The sequence below is a fragment of the Palaemon carinicauda genome, chromosome 13 (assembly GCF_036898095.1).
Source record: "Palaemon carinicauda isolate YSFRI2023 chromosome 13, ASM3689809v2, whole genome shotgun sequence".
In the NCBI taxonomy this organism is placed as follows: Eukaryota; Metazoa; Arthropoda; class Malacostraca; order Decapoda; family Palaemonidae; genus Palaemon; species Palaemon carinicauda.
The window spans coordinates 95,645,572-95,660,325 of record NC_090737.1 but is presented as its reverse complement, the minus strand read 5'-3'; the positions used below and the strand labels follow the sequence as shown (position 1 = coordinate 95,660,325).

The 14,754-nt window shown below is 37.3% G+C and overlaps 1 protein-coding gene across 1 annotated transcript in view; it reads left to right on the top strand.

The window, feature by feature from the left end:
* Nucleotides 1-1,472: 1,472 nt before the first annotated feature.
* The window catches only part of LOC137651717 (serine-rich adhesin for platelets-like), a 77,620-nt gene continuing 64,338 nt past the window's right edge, over nucleotides 1,473-14,754 (top strand). Inside the window, exon 1 of the mRNA XM_068384937.1 lies at nucleotides 1,473-1,509. The gene's annotated coding sequence lies outside the window, so the exon portion shown is untranslated. The remainder of the gene's footprint in view (nucleotides 1,510-14,754) is intronic.

Genomic DNA, 14,754 nt, shown 5'->3' with positions numbered 1-14,754 from the left:
TTTTAAAATATTTTATTTTAATTGTTAATTACAGCTCTTATAGTTTATTTACTTCCTTTCCTCGCCGAGCCATTTTCCCTGTTGGAGCCCTTTGGTTTATAGCATCTTGCTTTTCCAACTATGGTTGTAGTTTAGCAAGTAATAATAATAATAATAATAATAATAATAATAATAATAATAATAATAATAATAATAATAATAACAATAAAAATAATAAAATTAACAATAACAACAACAATAATAATAATAATAATAATAATAATAATAATAATAATCTATCATCATGCTATCGACAAATGCAAATTTCGATATGATTATCTCTATCAGATCACAAAACTAAAAGGTAATTAGAATTTTTATACAATTTATAAGCTATACTTTCTATAAAAGTAACTCTAGATTTATTAAAAAATAAAAAATCTTAGCAGTGGGGCTCTTACCTTCCCAACCAGAGCCTCCGAGACCCCAAATAGAAATAGAAAAATGTATAACGTTAAGAAAAGAAAAATCCATTTCATGACCACCGGCATAATTCCTTCCCAAATCTGTAAAATTACCTTCGATGTTCCCCCTATGCGGTCTCCTTTACCAGCTCCTAAAAAATCGTTAAAAACCACAAATCATTATTTTCTTTTCTAGAAAAAAAAAATGTGAAAAATTATAATTACTCCACTGCCGTATCTCATAGAATCGTAAAATAAAGGTTTAAGTCCCATAATGACCGGAATTACTGATATATTTCATAGGTATTGTATTTTATTTTCCAGGTATTGGGACCCTTAAACACTGAACCACAAAAAGACACATTTATCAAAAGTAAATGTACGAGATTAAGCTATAAAATATCCCTTCGACTACCTTAAGCATACGTGACACATAAGGAACATGTAAGATGGTGGATATATACATCTATAAATACACACATTGTGTATATATATATATATATATATATATATATATATATATATATATATATATATATATATATATATATATATATACTGTATATATATATATATATATATATATATATATATATATATATATATGTGTATATATATATATATATATATATATATATATATATATATATATATATATATATATATGTGTATATATATATATATATATATATATATATATATATATGTGTGTGTGTATGTGTATGTGTATAAGTAAAATAGTTGTATGTGTGGATATCTATGTATTAGCTTCAAAAGGTCTGATCGTCATCACAGTAATCGGAAGAAATTCAAAGTTACATATGCAATAGTTCTAGTCATGATACCTTATTTTACCTTTTTAACGCTTATGTTGAATTATGAATCACAAGATTTATACAATGTTACAAAGGCTACCATATTCTTTACATTATGTTTCTGGAATGTGTAAAGTAAAATTATATGTAATATGTATTTAATAAGTAAACTTCCAAAATCATAAACTTATTTAATGTTTTCTTTTTTCTTTGCAGGAGGCAATCCGACGAAATTTATAGTCCCAATTGAGGTAAGTGTTTATTCATTTTGGTTTTATGGGGAACTGTTCCTTTCCTGTTTACTCACATTAGTGAGATTTACCACATTATATTAACCCCCTTCAAAATAAATTTACATACATATATACAAACCAATAAGCCATCACGTTGCGATTTATACACCCATTGTGGATGACTGTGTACTTACACATACAAATGCACAGGTTTATTCGGCAATAGACATACCCCAACGCCTTCTAAACTTGTTACACAAATGTTATTAACTAACTCCTCGTGTTGTGGGCTTGCTACTTTAAGCAAACTCTGACACAAAACACGTAGACATACTCCGTATGATTTCACGCTTAGTGCCAATCAACGAAGGGAAAATTTGAATACAAATTCCCAAACACCACCTTTTACTTTGCATACATCCACGCACTCGTGTTCAACAACAGAAGAATGTATGTGCTTAGGCGGGCCGGGTGATAAATTCAGACGCCAGGTTGTGTAAATAGTTTTTGAATAAGATTTTTTTCCACACGGCAGTTCCAAGTCAAGCGAGGGCTAATAAACAGCGAATGATGGACAGCAGGTCTGTAGAGCAGAAAAAAGATAAGGAAGCAGAATACATTTTATCGTAACTGTCCTGTCGTTAACAGACTTTGAAACCCACCATTCTGTTCTTCCGCTTATGCACAAGCGTTGTACGTGCATGAATGGGAGAGGAAAAATAAAACGTCAGAAGATTTGTCTTTGGTAACTGTCCCATAACCAACGAACTGAAACCCTATTCAAGTCTCATTCGCCATCGTTATAACTTTACCTGACTTTGTTTGTTGCAAGGTTGAGTAAGGCTTTTCATTTCAAACGACAGGGACGCCAACCTTACACTTGAACTTGGTCTTTTATCAGTTGCCGTGACCAGCAAGAGCGCATGCGCTCTCATGACAACATACTTTCAAGTTTATATAATTGAGCGATGCCGCAGACGACTCAGTGGATTCTCTTTCTTTTTCGTTTATATCTTCTTCGATTATAACTCTAGCCACCTAATTGTCCCAACTGCCTCACATGCTATATATTTCGAGTAAATTATTCTCGTAAAGACTACGGTTTCAAAGCTGTGCTGGATTTTCGAACATTAGACGTAATTACACCCGAACAACAATACAGCTCGAACCGAGAGACAATACTAACATTCTTAAGAGTCGGAGCAACCACAATCACAGGTCTCGATCCAAAGCGGGTCATCATCAGGGCCTAACAGTATCGTTGAATGGCGCCAAATGCAGCTTCGTCACCAACAGTCCAACCCCCAAACTCAAAATATAAAAAGGAAACCAAGGTTCATCGCCATCATTAAACACATTCCCACACCTTCATCCCTCATCTCTTCAAAAAATATTAAAGATTCACCACCACCACAAACATTAGCACCAGCGTCTAAATCATGACTATGGTTAAATAGAGCCAACGCCTGTAGCACTAGCAAACATCTCAAACGCCAACAGGAACAACAACAACAATTATAACGACGAAGAGCTATTTTTTCATTGGGGGGGGGGGGGGGGGTTGCGGAAGTCATCTTTTGCCTAAATTAAATTACACTGCGAGTTCGTCAACGGAGCGCGTAACCACCTTCGCTAATCCTGTCGGGTGGAAAATCGCAAACCACTAATTAATTGTTTGTAATGGGGAAGTTGATGTTCTCAGGGCGATAAAGTGCATACAAAAAGACATAATTAGGTCTCTCTCTCTCTCTCTCTCTCTCTCTCTCTCTCTCTCTCTCTCCACACAGACTATATATATATATATATATATATATATACTTACAAAAACGTTCCCCACAGATTATAGCTTACCTTTCCTTAAAAACAGAAAAGTAATTCCAAAGAAAGAGAAATAAAGAAACTCAAATGGCCCCAAATCGGGAACAGCTAAAACATATCATTTCTATCTGACGCGACTATACTTCGGAAAAAAAAATCGCATAAAAAAGAATTGAGATACGAAAGGGATGATCCCAAACTACAAAGTAAAAATAATTGCTGAGGATTTAAAAAAATCAGGCAGCGCTCAGAAAAAAAAGAGAGAAAAAAAAAGAAAGATGGCTATCTAACGGTGAACTACATAGATGTGATGGTCCACCAATCTGAGAGAGAGAGAGAGAGAGAGAGAGGAGAGAGAGAGAGAGAGAGTCATCGTATTTTGAACAGGGTGATTTGCGGCCTGTCTGACCATACCATTATCGGGAAGAAACGATCCAAAACGTATTGTTTTTATTCGTCTTTAATCCCGGTGAATTCACGCAACCGTTAAATGGATTTTATTTTTCTCCATTGAGTGTAATCTGCAATAGACTTGCTAGCAATTCACTGGTTGACAAATATTAGCAATAATGGTGCAATAACAAAATCTATTCCAATACTAAATTGCACTATAAAATAAATCTCCACTCTGCCAGTCTGACTGCCTCTCTGAGAATTAATCTTTTTCTCCCTAGCTCTATTCTCTCAATCATTAAAGCAACTCAAACTTTCAGGATACATTGTTCAGCAGTTCTCTCTCTCTCTCTCTCTCTCTCTCCTCTCTCTCTCTCTCTCTCATACACACCAAGAATGGTTTCCCCTAACTGTAAATCACCACTGCTTGTTTGTTGACTCCCTTGCAAGGTAGACTGACCTCAAGATTCCCATCGATAAATCGTAACTCTATATCATTGTTTTGGGGGGGATCTAAAAAACATTTTTTTTTTCCAGTCCTAGATCATGTTTTGTAAACTAATTTCATCTTTTATTTTCATCTCTACATTGTTTCTCCTGGCAATGTTTTCCTCTCTCTCTCTACAGGTGTTACTCTGTTTGGTTTTGCCTAGCAGGTAACAGCTATTCTGACAGTGTGACTTCATCTACACGAATGTTTATGCAAATCATTACGAGGTAACTTCCATTTAAAAGGTCTTCAAAACGACTGCATATCCGGGGTAACGTGGTGGTGAAGAGAGACATAAGTGTGTTTGAATGAGAGTTTTAACTTTTTCTGTTTAACCTAACCGTGTCTCCATCATTACAGTACTGCATATGCGTCATCCATTTTTGGCAATTAGTCCTGGTCTTAAGATATTTTCGTGCTATTCAACTTTTCTCTGTCAATGGTAAGGTCCCTGACAAAATTGAAAAAGAATTACGAACGGCCATAACTCACTCAAACCGTAATCCTGTAATGATGTCGCCGAGCAATAACAGAACTGATGAAAGGTATTTGTCGGGTGCCGCCAAATTACAATTTATAGAGCATAAATCAAGTAAATTACAAAAATTACCAGGTTCACGGTAGCCTGGGAAATGTAATTGCGGTCATATTGTATGAGCGGACAGCCTTCCGGGTAAACAGACAATCGCTAATGGAAAATGTTCAGGTGCTGGGAGGTCGTAAGGTTGTCAACCCTGTTAAAGCTTGTTTGATTGACTCTGGTGGAATCGATTTTTCTTGTAAGGAGGTCGTCGTGAGGTTGGCAACACTGTTGTGTTTGTTTGATCGTCTGTGATTAAATTCAATTTCTCAAATAGCAGTTATTTCAGATCCCCCCTCTCGACCCCAAAACACATTCCAAGGGAAATTATTACTTTCGATTTTAAACGTTTCCGTTATTTGGTGCTGAATGTGTACTTAGGAAATACGAGTCGTCCTCAAGTTTTCCTTCACGTGATACAGCAGAAGTTTTAAAGTCTTCACATTGGCCAAGCAGAACAGCAAATAGCAGAAAGTGAAAATATGAATATTACCGTTTTAGGCGCGTTACGTCAGGCAATAAATGAACCACCATTTGGCTGCGGAAAGGAATGCTTGCATAAACTGCTGGAGCGAACCCATCCAGTTTCACTTTTTGTCCAGATTTCATGGATTGGATTTAAAAGAGTTTTTGTCATGCCTCATGCACTGAGGTTCGGGAGATCATTCAGCCCGGAGGTAAAACAACAGTCTACAAAATAGGTGCTACCAAGTACAGAAGGGACCCTGCAAATACTCTTTAATAATGTACTATGTTCTGGGACTCTTATGGCTACTATTAGTAATAGAGAACACGTGTCGTCTTTAGGGAGGAAGCAGAGCTGGTGTTATTAAGATCGCTGGTTTTAGAATATGGAAAACCGTTTACAGAGGTTGAAAATACGTCATAAAAAGGTGGACAGGAAATGTTAAAAGAAAAGGAGGAATTCAAATAGTGGCTTTAGCTGATAGTACGCTTGTTTTCTTAAGCGTTTAGCTACCTTCCAGTCATGCGAAGTTTTCATACAGTTCCCAGAAAAACTTGATCGACAGTAATCTAACGGGCAATTACGATTAACAGATGTGTGAACGTTGAAAGAGTAATGGCTTTAAAAATTACTCATAACGATACCCGCTGCAATCAGAAAAAAATTTATTAAGCTTGGAGGTTTATTATTTATTGTTTTTTTCAAGAACTCCAGGAAAAAAAGAATGAGATACAAGTGAAACTACTGACAAATTGAAAGATAGAAAACCCGAAATAAATGAAGAACAATGAGAAAAAATCATGAAAATACGAGCTTTTCTGTTCTTGATGAAGTGCACTCAATTCCAATTTAAGAAGCATGCAATTTGCCAAGCAATCCAGACAGTTCAGCGAAGCCCTGTACAGCAAGCAAGCAACAATGATTGATAGGTTAACTGGTCGCTTTTATCATCTGGCGTCTCAGCTACGAGGTTACTGGCACCAAAGCTTTCAATTCGGTTTTTATTATGATTTGGACAGATTCTAAAAACAATGTAATAAAGAATCGAGAAATTTTAATTATGACTGAGGATTTGAACGATAACCCTTATTGTCTTGATTACGACTAATATTTGCTATTCTCATTTTCATTTGTATATATAATATTCGCTCTGTTTCTCCAAACTAATGCAGGAGTTATAATTGGTTTTGGTGAACGATTTCTCGCCGAGTGATCCCCACGAATGTATTTATGTAGTAGATATCCTAATTGTCATACCTAGTACAGAAGCGAAGATGCTGGAAAAAAAAAAAAAAAAAAAACTACGACACGACACGCCTGGAAGGAACAATGACAAATCACTTCCGTCAACTACTTTCAAGCCTCTATAGGTACCAATGAGTGACCTATAAGTACTATCAAGTCACAGACAACCATCATTAAATAAATTCCAAGACTCTCCTCAGTCCCAAAGGAAGTAGTAGGACGGAAACCTCTAACATTTCCCAAATTGCATGTGATTTTTTAAAGACAAAGGACGCCTTGTCTTCAATACACCCCAACACTCCGTGTTTACATGCTGCACGTGACCGCTCAGATTTTTATGAATTACGTGTGAAAAATAGGATAAGGCATTGCCTTTCTTGGGAGCTGCGTATTTCTTTTTTTTCCCTATCGAGTTTGAAATATCAAATATACTGTAATTATCAAACGTACTGTACTGTATATCATGTAAACAAGTTACTGGGAAATCAGTGTTATTCAACTTGAAAGCATATATATATATATATATATATATATGTGTGTGTGTGTGTGTGTGTGTGTGTGTGTGTGCGCGCGCGAGCGCGAGTGTGTTAATATGTGTAAGTATAACTGACAACATCGGTTATTACTATTATTATTACTATTATTATTATTATTATTATTATTATTATTATTATTATTATTATTATTATTATTACATACATACATATAATGACAATTACTTTAATGCCTAAAATAAAGATATGATTCAAATCATAGAGATCACGAGTTAAGAACATGCAATCTTTCCAAGGGTAGTGACCGCACAGAAGCTTTTCCACATTATTCTTTTTTTAATTTCTTCAATGAAACGTTTATGTGATGTTCGTTCTGCAAATTGCAAGTCTATATATATAAGCTTCGTCAAAAATGGCAGACCAGTGTTATTAGCATAGAGTGTTTCACACGGGACCAAAGCCGGACTCTTGGCGGAGGATATACATATAATGGACTAAAGCTTTTCTGGACTGCATTTTGGTCGCAATTTTTACGGTATCCTGGTGTGACTGACTGTCGTTTACATACCTCCCATGTCAAATTACACATTTTGTGTAGTTTGTGTATGCTGCGTTTACATTAAACTCGTTTACATAGACACACGCACACGCTCTCATTACTTAGCTATACGGTATGTGTAAGGAAGTGGTACAGCGCTTGCCTCTAGTTTTCAAGGTCCGATTGAAGTCTACAGTCTCCCAATTCACTTGGTTGTAAATGGGTGCCAGCTTGGGTTAAGAAACGAGAGAGGATGTATCTAGTTTACCACTTGCTTTTACAGCACCACTCTCTCCAAAATGGAAAAAAGTAAGATAATTATATATACAATATATAAATATATCCACAAATTACCCGAATTACATATTAAAAAGTCATCAAACCTGATTGGGATTCGAACCCATGCCAGCATCCACTGCCGAAATATAATGGCCTTGATTCGAATCTCGGGTAAAATAAGTGCACCTATCTAATGTAGTTCTTTTGGAAGCAAATAATTTCTGGGGTAAATGGATTTGATATGGAGGGCTTTATTGATAGTGTGGAAATGCTTTCTGTAACATTAATTAACACACGCACACGCACACACACACACACACACACACACATATATATATATATATATATATATATATATATGCGTGTGTGTAAACAAGCATTGATTCGAATGTATATAATACTTTTCCTTATAAACATAAAAGATAATTGAAACAACCGAAAGAAACATTATAAAAAAGTAATCGTAAAGTTTTATCATTCTTTTACATGATAGCTTTTAGTTATAATCTCTCTGCCAACTATTTCCTGGTATTTATGTATAACCAAAAGGCAAACCAGAAAAAAAAAGTATTAGAACACTATTTTTTTCCGACCCGAACAGAGATCTTTATTCCCTTCGGGAGCTCATTTCTATCAAAGCAACAAGAATTCACAGAAAAATTGACATCTGGTTCCCGATCATATCCAATCAGCGACTGTTCTCGATTTGCCTTCAAGTGCTGGCGTTCTGCTAAGCCGTTGACTTCTTTGAAAATATTGTGAGATGAACTTTGTCCTCTCTCTGTAATTCATGTGTGTGTGTGGGTGTTTTTGGAAGTGTATGGATCACATTCTGATCTTGGTCTGGGATAAACTTGGGGCTTGTGAGAGAGAGAGAGAGAGAGAGAGAGAGAGAGAGAGAGAGAGAGAGAGAGAGAGATAATGTATCATCCAATACCTACATGCTGTAATGCATACTCACAAATATGAATAGTTAAGTAGCTTTTCAGAAATATTTTGATGTTAGCCAGTCTGTGACCATCCTTCCTTAAAACTTTATTTTATATTTCAACTTGGGTGGGAACACTGACCTTTGGAGTTCTCACAGCAAGGTCAAGAAATACACTGGAATGTGCGTATTCTCTTTTTTTCGGTCTATTCGTGGAGAAGGTGGTCTGGAAGACTTAAGGTGGACAACCTCCTGAAAAGATGCATTATCCTTGGAATGCCAAAACAGGCAAAGGAGGGCCTTCGCGGTAGGCTTTCCCAAAATCGTGAGGAATTCCAATCTACCCTGAAACCAGATTACACACCGCGAAAGACAACTCCTTCACGAAGTGGAGAAAAGGGTAAGAAGGAATAAAAACTGCAAATGGCCAGATCCTTCCTCACAAGCTCACAAAAGGTAGAGGAGCTGATGGAAGGCCATCCTGGGAAGAAAACTAAACAACAGACGCTTGGGAACATTTTTACATTTACCCAAATAAACGTGATATACCCAAATAAATGTAGTATAAAAGATCCTTGTTACCAATATTAGAAATCATAATGCTAATACAAATGACACAAGGATTTAAGTCTCATCACCTTAGGTTTTATATTCAAGACAATAAAATTACTTTTAAGACGAGACATGTACTAGAGAAGTATAAGAGCGATGGACTTCAATGATCTAAGTGCTTTTATTCCTTGCGATGGTTCACACCTTATTACAACAATTTCGCCACTTAAGGCATTGGCCAGAAATAATCCATAACTGTGACGCCAGACGACTCTCATATGGCGTGAGCTTGATGAAAGGGACCCGAAGAATGCAAGAACAAGAGTGGCCTTTAAAATGGATGGGAACTTTGTCATTCCGAACTGAGGAATGATAATAGTTGTGAAAAACGCGTTGGACGTGGAAGGGGAATTCAACAAGAAATAATAACTCCTCCTTTCTAAAGAATGTCGACTTCTTTTCCGAGTGTTGGAAGATAAATGGATGAAAGAAACCCTGCTGAATGAAAGAGGGTGAAAAAACAAGGGGCAGTTGTACCAATAGAATTGAGGGAATAGGTACAGTTGGCCTCATTAATTCCTGTACATTTCACGGGAGACTAAGGAGACAACATTGTACCAGAATTAATGAAACCGACTGCACAGGTATTATCTTACTAGAAAAAAAATTCTAAAAAGTAAAAGTGGTACAGGATTTTTACAAGAATTATTAAAAATGAAAAAAAAATCATGTAGCGGTTTTCCATCTGAGGCTTTCGGGCTACAGAGGAAACAAGAAGTAAGAAGTTAATGTGAATTTGGTGAAAAAGAACAGAGAAAAAAATAAAAGAACAGGGATGGGAGGTAGAGAAACGGGTGGGGGGTGGAGTGCCTGAGCTTTCCCGCCCTCAAAGCTCGCGTGTGAGTTACGACCATCACAAGAAGTTCAATGGCAAGGTCGGAGACGCTGCGGACAATGTCAGGCACCAGCTGCTGTTGCAGCAGCCGTGCTGTGATTACTTGTTACTGTTGCCGTTTTTTTCCCTCTGCACCTCAGTTTTCTCGAAATATGTACATTTTTTTTTTTATATCTCACTCTTCCTTTTCATCATTTTTTTCACCTTTGAAGGCATGCTGTTGAGCTGTTCATTTATTCTAAACTTTCCTAGTGATGCCTTTGAACTGCGGGTGTATCTTCTTTCTTTCAAACTCTAATTTTAATCATGCATCCACCATCGTATTAATCTCCAATAAGTACTTCTGGGCAATCCATCGTATACATTAGAGTTTAGACCATCACCAATCACACAATTTTCTCTGAAGTTATACTATTTCAATTATTTGTTTGCAGAAAAAAATATGAGAAAAGGCTTCTGAGAATTATATAATATGTAAAAAAAAATCTGCATGTTCAAGTTACATGACAGTAGATACGGATTGACATGATAATCAATAGATTATACATGACCAGTGACTCACGTTTTCAAGATAGGAAAACTTTAGGAAAGCATAATAGTTAGAGCAGTTTAATCCATCCAGGAAGTGGTTCAAATACCAGAGAGAGAGAGAGAGAGAGAGAGAGAGAGAGAGGAGAGAGAGAGAGAGGGAGAGAGAGAGAGAGAGAGAGAGTTATTTTTTCGGGAGTTCACGAAGCGACATCGGCTAAATTTACCCCGGAAGTGGTTCAAACACCAGCACATAGACAACAAGAGAGAGAGAGGAGAGAGAGAGAGAGAGAGAGAGAGAGAGAGAGAGATTAGCCAAGAATGTAACGGGTGTTGCAGACAGTTCCATCGTACTCCAAAAATATTAAGCATTATCTAACCTTTAAGGTCTGTAACCATTAATCAAAGAAACTGCAAACGAACCCGGGAGCCACATCAGACCTTGCTCTTGGACGTGCAAATTTTAAAGTTCAAATTATACATCTGTGTAAGATCCCTCGGCCCAACTTCCTGGAATATACCTTAGAACCTGTTTTTGGTCTTTACTTGGACTTAATCAAGCATTCAACAACTCTATTATTATAATCATAGCAGGCAATTGCTGTGAGAAATTTTCTTACTCTTTTCTGCTGAAAATGATTAATAATGTGAACTAGATTTTGATGAAGATCAACCTCTAATAAATTGGGAACCTCAAAAACCTCCGGTTTGAAGAGAGACGAGCAGAAGGAGAAAATGTTGGTTTCTTCTTCCTAACAACTTAGGGAAACTTTCGGGTTTAAATTGTGTAGAAGTAGAGTTGACAAAACATCGAATGAGGTATTAATTTACGTTGGAGTTTCATCAAAAGAATATTAATGTATTTGTCTACATCTTATAGACTTGCACCATGACTCAAGCCCAGTCAAACACATGCCACTTAAAAAATGACTGATTATTTTCAACAAAGACGTCAATACTCAAAATTAATCCCACACCAGCTAAGATCCGCTAATCTCAGCAACGGGGAGCAAGATTTTTTCCTTTTTTATTTGTCACTCGGAGACTTTCCCACGGTTAAACTTCCAAGCTGAAAGGTGTGTATAGATAGTCTTGGCTAGTGCACAAACGAAAATGATTCTGGAACCCACTTACTTTGATGCGATTTCAAAATGCACTTCGATATTTGGGCACGACCATCATTTATGATATGCAACATGTGACACTTCGGAACGCTTGTGAACCATCCAGTGGTATGAGGATCGCCTACTGGAGGATGTCATGTTTATGTGATGGTAAACATTTTAATAGTTTCGTGATCGCTCCCGACTACTCTCTCTCTCTCTCTCTCTCTCTCTCTCTCTCTCTCTCTCTCTTGGCTACTGTCAATAAGATACCATTCCCTAAATTTTCCGGAAACTATCACCAAATTGACATTCTCTGCTCGTCCTATTCAGGGGCCAGTCGCCAATTATTAAGTTCGAGAGAGAGAGAGGAGAGAGAGAGAGAGAGAGAGAGAGAGAGAGAGAGAGAGAGAGAGAGAGAATGTCCAGCAAGTGGAGCATTATCCTTTCAGTTCAAGACAGTTGTAGGCAGTCGACCAACGACATCATTAACGGTACCCAGATATGCGACACACACACACACACACACACACACACCATGGAAAAAAAGGTGTGAAAAAATTTCCAGAAAGATTGTTTTGGTGTTTGCTCCTCCCGAGATGGATGTCATCCTCTGAGAATGGATTATTGTTGACCGCGGTGGGAAAACACAAAGAGAACCTGTTACATGAACAAAGCCTGTCTCATCTGGGCCGGTTGTTTGCAATGTTGCCGTAAAATGCTTGATAACATTCTCATGAGTAATTGCAAATAAATCTAGACTATTGTTAGTGGTAATGGTGGAGAGGTGTTTTCTCGGGCTGGTCTGCTCGTTCTTCTCCAGTTGCTGTAACAGGGATTATATTTCCTGAATTATTTTGGTTCAGTCTCTTTTATTGCATTCCAAAATTATAAACAATGTAGCTTATATACATGACTAACGTATGTTAATGTATTCGGGTGACTGTGTCTCAGTAAATTAGATTGACAAATTAAAAATACAGAGCTGTAAGTGGAAAAGAAAACTTAGGAAAAAATCAACAGGAAAATTGACAAAGACTTTAACGCGAAATAAAAAATGTAGTATAATACAATTTCAATTTAAAAGAAACAACGTTCCTCGCTTTTTCATTTTCTCCGTCACGATTTGAGACCGGACAATCACCACAGGAATTTTAAACGTTGAACATTGGAGTCCTCGAAGCCTTAAAAAATCTTTGGTTCAGGAGTTTCGAGACCAAAAGAAATCTACTATTTTTATGGAAACCATTTGGTCCCGAGTTTTCAAACCAAAATTAATAGGTATATTTTAGAACTTTTTAACTTATAGTTTTCGAAACTATGCAATATCATCATCCGGACTTTCCATGATAGGGTAATATTGCGTTATCCATCCACAGTTATCAGGAATCAGCGTTTTACGGTTTCCATAAAACAAACCGTCCTTTCTGGAAACCCTTCGTCTCCTGGGATTCAAAACGCTCCTATAATTGAGCCGGGTGGTCATGATGTGATAACATCATTATAGATGCACCGTTGCAAGGAATACAGTTCAGCCCGATTTTCCCAAATCAGTCATCGGGAAGATCCATGGCAAGGTCGTCTACCTTCGGAGCAGAGGGCTGCTGTCGGAGGAAGAAAGAAGGGTCTTTAAGTGCGACCATCCCGTTAATGTCACGTCTAATCACAGACCTTCTTGACCTGGAGCTCAATTGCCGTATTCGTAGTCATCACCCGTGGTGCTTTTCCTCCGAAGTTGCCGTTAATTTGTGCGATCAACTGTTTATCCACAAACTGCAATTTACGAATTCATTCCACCAGTGATTCATGTAACTGTTAATGTTATGGTTTAAGTATTCGTTGATACTGCTGATTACGTACTCATTGTTCTACACATATACAAAATCGATGATTTTGTTATTCAAGTTTAAGCAGATACAATCTTATAAATAATGTGAAGCTAATTTGAATAATGAAATATCTCTCTAGCCATTTACTTCAAGACGCCATTTACCACCACCTGTTCCTTTACGGCAGCATAATAAAAAACAGAAAAAAAAAAAGGGTGAGGAATGTTGAGAAACCAACCGTGAGAAAGGTTACTCATTTTAATAGGATCTGTCCGAATGTTGCTCATTAGAATACACCGGAAGAGGGGCATTTGGTACGTGCGCATGGGAAGGCATAAATTACGACAGCGATGTTTTTCTAATATAAAGTAGCAAGTCAAAGTCCTTCCGCTGGCCCAGCAGGCCTCACTTAGGGGATTACACAAGACTCCAGATGTCTGTTGGAAGGATTTAGGGTTCTTAAGCTTTCATTTTAAGAACAGCTGTGTGTGTGTGTGAATGGGAGCTAATTCAAAATATTTGAAATATGGAAGGGCATCTATTTAAAATATTTGTAATAACAAGTCTTTTCATTTCCCATTTTAGTGGCCTGGAAAATCAGAAACTGTCGCTGCCACTCACACCAGATCGCTAAAAAACTGTATTTTAAGCTAGCATTTTTATAGTTTCATTACAAAACAGGAGTATGAATCCGACACTTATCTAGCGTCTTTTATGCGAACTCAGAACCGGCACGGGTGTAATAACAAGCATAGCAATAATAAGCTAGAATTAATAATACAGAATCCAGAATGATATGCGTGTTTACATGAGTGTCTGTATCCGCGCGTGCGTGTCTGAGGATTTGAAAGGTTCATGATGTCATCAACGAATGACTGTCAAAACACTTTCAGAACTCCTGGGCACCAGTAAGGGGCTCCACTTGGCGAAAATGGGGAGCGAGCTGCTGGAGGGGATCCGTTACGTACACAAGGGAGCCTCCGTCGGAACAGCGCTTTTTGGCACGGGGGGGGGGGGGGGGGGGGGTGTTTAAGAAGTTGGGGTTAGTAAGTGCCGGGATATAGGGGGGTATAGGAGACTTACTCGCGTTTTCTTTCTTTTTAAAGATTTTCATTACTTTCGAGA